Genomic DNA, 5663 nt, shown 5'->3' with positions numbered 1-5663 from the left:
ACTGTGCTCAGTGCTGCACAACCCCAACCAAATCCACCCCCCTCCAACCAACCTTTTATTTTTTCTCACATCTTTCCCATTCCTCATAAAACCTTTTTCTTTTCTTTCTCTAGATCCGACAAAGTTTTCCCCGCTGTGCACAGTTTGTGTGTGAATTGTATGTCACAGAGTGCCCTGATTAGGCTGTCCACTCTGATTTGTTCACTCTGCTGCGGGTAAAGGCGGGGCAAATGTACGCCGACAGATGGAGGAATAGCAGGGAGAGGAAATAAGAGTGAACATTACAGAAGTATGAAGAAAGAGGAGTGACCCTCGTCCTGATCTGTTTTCTCATATTCATGCCTCACTTTCAACTTGTTTCGTCATCTGTAACGCAGACACACACTCACACCCTGCTGTCAACACTCATCAGTTCTCACATGAGAGCTTGGCTTTGAGAGAATATATGGAGCACAGGCCACAGCATTCTTCACTGTGAGAGCAACAGAAAAAAAAAAACGGTTTCTGTGTTCGTGTCATTCCAAACCATAAACACATTTGTCTGGCATTTGAGGGCAGTAAATGAAGCATGTCATTGATTTACAGTGTGAGGCTTCATCTTTAGCTGCACTTTGATTATGGGAGATGAGTGTAGCTTTGGTTTCTACTGACATTTCATTTATCAGAGATGATATTCAAATGAAGCTTTGGAGCACTTATAAAACATACATGGGGCAAGTCTTTTTAATCAGCAGAGATGAATTAAAAGCTGATTGCCAAAGGTTTTAAAGAAAATTAGTTTAATTGGTGGGCTAATGCAGGCAAAGCTCATGGGAACAATTTGACATTTATGTTGATGAGACTATTTACTTCACTGTGGAAAGACAGACCGAAATGGAAATGTAGCAAACCTGACTAATTTAGCACAAAGACTTGAAACTAGAAGAAATTGCAGAATGGATTTTGCCTGAAGTTAGTTAAATGTATTTGCTAGCACCTTTTAAAGGTTCCAAGATGAACACTGTTGGTTTGGGCTCTTAAACTATAATATTAATGTAAAAAAAAAATCAAATTTGCCAAAATGTTTGTGTTAACACAGCATTTAGTGGTGTTAACACAAACACGGCATTTAGCAGGTATTTGAGTATTTTGTAGCTTTGCAATTTGTAATGATTGTAAATAGTTTCACTTGTGGAATGAATTAGACTTGGTTAGCCTGATATACATTCAGAAGACTTTATGAAATTATGATACATGACGAACATGCAAATGAAATGAGAAAAATAAAGCCTAGAAGGTAATAAAATTATTGAATAGAATTGATTTATTAAAAATAACAGATGTCTGCCAAACCAACAGCAAACATGCTAAAAGTCCTGTTTTACATGAAAAAGACATACCTTTATCTGAATGTTTGCACAAATGTAATATTATTGATGAATAAACAGGTCTGAAATAAGCACAAAATTGAGTCAGGCTTGATATAAAGCGTTCAAAATTAAGCTTTACTAATGGAAACCAACATCAGCTTGCCTTAGCCGGCCCATACTTGATAAAACATACAAACCAAAACAGCCTTTTTTATTCAAAATTGATATTTGAGGCTTCAAATCGATTTGTTTGGAGTGAAATTTTAAATCTACAATAATTTAGTTTCAAAATGGCAACATAAGGCTTTAAAACCAAGAAAGGACATTCAAGTTAATAGATATGGCCAAGCCTAATTGTGTTTACCAAAAGTCAAACAATTCTAAGCCAATACTATGCAGAATACTCCACCTTTGTGGAGTTTAGAAATATCTGAATGGATTAAAGGAAATGCGTTAACCAGGGTTTGAACCCAGCCTGGGCTGATCTTTAGCTGTTTCAAATGAAAAGTGAAGAAGGGAAATCTGACAAACAGCCACTCTGATAAGCAAAAAATGCACGTTGCAGCAAAACTGGTTTATTATCCTAAATTTAAATTAAATTTAGTAAATGACAACAGCTAGACCAAGGATTTTCTATTGTCCTTTAAGTGAGTTTGAATGTGTGCATAACACATTCAAACTCACTGTAAGATTGCTTAACATAAAGCAATCTTACAGTTTTTCTCAGTCGCTTTAGTACAATTCTTAGATCAGAATTGAAGTTTGCAAATATGTGTGTGCATTTCTCAAAACAATTTGTACAAACGGCAAAACACTATGGATTTCTTGCAAAAGCCTTTAACTTGCTCAAAATCTCACTGTAAGTTCATCTCTCAAAACTAAGTCTTTATGTCATTGAACATGTCAGTGCCATCAGAATGTCAAGTCCTTGTGTCATTGTCTACGAACAAGACAGTCAAATTACTTAGTCATGTTGTCAATATAACTGTGTACTTTAGAGGGTGGTTCTGATGGTTCTATGGCTAAAGTTTTGATGACAATTACTGTAAAATGTAAGTTACACCTTTTTTGTTTGATTGCAAGAGACTGGACAAGATTCACATTTACACTTTTATTGTTCATATTGTAATTTGTTGACAGACCAAGTCATACCAGCATAGAAAAACCCCACTGCAAACAGTAACACAAAGGGAAAAAAAAAAAGATAGGACAATATTCTGTCCAACAGCACAGGCAGTCCAGTAGGAATTGGTGTGCTCCTCCTACACCTCTTGTCGTTCCTGTATGTTAGGCCACAAATTCTCATCCACATCACGCCGAATATCCTCTCTTGCAATGCAGCGAAATATGTTTGTCACATTATGACAACTTGGTCAACCATTTTGCAGTTAATGACTTATACGATGAACTAATGACTAGGTGTTTTGAGGAGGAAGACTATTGCACAGTGAACTGTATAATACATTTTGATCAACATGACATAAACAATTGATAATGTAGCAAAGAGCAGAGAATTGTACATAATCATTTGCATGGATGTACCAAAGCAATTGCAACTTGTTCAAAGAAGTGAGAAACTGCTTATTTGATGTGCACAAGTGACATCATGATGTGAGGATTGAACAAATAGTTTTGGGAATTTCATTCTGATCTGAGAATTGTACTAAAGCGACTGAGAAAAACTGTAATATAGCACAGATGGAACCATCATGATCCCAATAGGTGTTGAAAAAAATATATACATTTAAAGATATTTTCACCCCAATGCAGTAAAGGAAAGAAAAGCAATAAATCTTCCATAGAAATTAAAGCTCAAGATGCAAAAATACAACATTTTCTTAGTGTGGAGAATCATTTCTGTTGAGTTTCTGCCTGTAAAAAAGGAACTGCTCAGACCTGGATCTGTTTGGGTGAGTGGTGTTTGATCATTTGTGCTCAGAGGGGACAGCTCATCACCTTGACATGACTGGCTCCATACAGGTGTACGCTTTCATACTAGACCGTTGGAGGTGCCGCAGCTTCATCTGTCAACACCAAGTATTTGTCCTGATGTCCTGTCACTTCCAGCACGTAAACAGCACGGGAAAGCAAAAATAAGAAAAACAGTCTTGCTGAAACAAGCTTCAAGTGAAACTGCAGCAAGAAATCCATTAAAACCTGGCTGTCTGACAGTAAAGTTAACGTACTGTGTCTGATATTCAGTTTCATGTTTTTTTTAAATTTAGCAGCTTGTGAGAAAAAAAAAAAAAACTGTCCAAATGAATTTTCTTGCATTACATTACAGCCATTTGTTTTGCCAATAAAGTCACAAAATCAGCTTCAGACACAAATAAAGTTTTTTTTTTTTTTTGCTGTTTCTAGAAGTTATTGCATACTGAATGAACAGTGAGAACATGAAGAGGATGCTGTGTGCCAGTCTGGGAGCATATTGCCTGCTGGATAACAGCCAGGTACAGCATGATGAGGTTTCAACCAAGTCACTGCTTCTCTCATTTACACCTTCCCTGTAGAGGCAAGCTGCCCGTGAGAACAATATGTCATGTTCCTGACCCTTCTGGAGAAAAATCGCAAAAAAAAAAAATATATTATATATATATTATTCTATCTTTATAGGTTGTTCTTCACCTGATATGTGAGTTTGAGAAATATAAAAAATAATTGAAATTATTTTGCAATAATTTTATATGAGCTTTTTTACATATTTATCTTTGATTTTGGCAGCTTTTTTTATTTAAAAAAATATTTGACCCCAAATAAGATGTACAGTCTGTTCTAAAAGTGGGATCATTTTTTCCCAGCTCTGATTTGTTTTCCATAAGAAAAATTTGACAGCAGTAGAAAGAATGTTTTCTTTGCATTCATCCCACACATGAACCTGGAACTTCTTGGTTTTTACATACTAATACAATGATATCACATAAACAAGACGGTCTGAGAAATGAGTAAGTCACACTCTCAGACAGCACAGTTCAGTGGCACCGCTTGTTTGTGGAAAGGGCTCATTTGCGTTGGATGAGCAGCCATCCATTCCATCTGAACATTCATTTGTTGCCATAAACAGGCAGGCCTGAATGAAACAGACATGTGAATCATTTTCTCTGTGCCAATTAAAAAAAGGAAACTAGATACCATAGGTTTAGGATGTAAACCTTACACACTACTTTAGTTAACTGTTAATGCAAGTACAATTTTTTAGTTTATTTAAAATTTTGAATAGACTCATATTTAGTAAAAGGAAATTCTGTTTTGCACACAAAAATGAACATTTTTCTAAATTTGTGTATTTAATTAGTGAAATTCTGATCTAAAAACTGGCAAAAATACAAAAGGCAGATTGTAAAAAAATGAATAAAATCATAGTTTATGTAAAAAAATTAAAATAAACAAAGAAGGAGGCTAATGACTTATGCAGAAAAACTTTCTCACGCTTAAAAGCAACTATTGTAGCTTTTGCTGAGGATAAATATTTTGTCCTGAAACAGATTTTTTGCATAAAGTAAAAAAAAACCAAGATTATTTGGCTTTCGATATTTTGTATAGTTGGAGTGCCGAGGTTCAAGCATCAAAATGTGTAGTTTAGTTTGAAGTCCTTAATTTTCTAACAAGGCAGAAGATAAACAAAAATAATGGCTACACAAGTTTAGAGCTTCCTTGTTAAAAGAGTTAACCAGACAGTTGACTTTAACACATTTTCTACGTAATAGAATATTTCTGGAGTTTGGGAGAAGAATATGATTGAGGATTTTTAGGGAAAAAATAAAAACAAAACATGCTTCATAGGTTAATTGGCAACTCTAATTTGTCCCTAGGTGTGAGTGTGAGAGTGAATGGGTGTGTGTTTGTGGACATTCTACCCTGCGACAGACTGGCGACCTGTCCAGGTTGTCCCCTGCCTTCGCCCACAAGTGGCCGGGATAGGCTCCGGCAGCCCCGTGACCCCAAAAGGGAAAAACGGTCAAGAAAATGAATGAAATGAATGAATGAAACAAATTAAAACATTTTCAGTTCTTTAAGAAGTTTGTCAGAATTGCAAATAAGAATTATTATTTTTCCAAAATTATCCTTATTATGGGCAGTTTAACTTCCTTGTAGCAAAAAAAGTGTTTCAAATATTTGGAAGCACTTTGTTCCATACACTGAAATATTCTTGAACCTCTGAAGTCACCAGTGTTCTCCGTGCTGCATATTTTAAGAAGCAACACTGCCTCCCTAAGGGCATAAAGGATATGGCGTGCCATTTTACATTTTTTCACTTGTGCTATCCGAGGCACTTTAACATTGGTAATTGGGTCATCTAGACCCACTAGACAGTGC

The sequence above is a fragment of the Oryzias latipes genome, chromosome 15, assembly GCF_053564925.1.
Source record: "Oryzias latipes strain Hd-rR chromosome 15, Olatipes_Hd-rR_3.1".
Lineage (NCBI taxonomy): Eukaryota > Metazoa > Chordata > Actinopteri > Beloniformes > Adrianichthyidae > Oryzias > Oryzias latipes.
The sequence above is the reverse complement of the archived record's forward strand: the minus strand, read 5'-3'. Positions refer to the sequence as shown.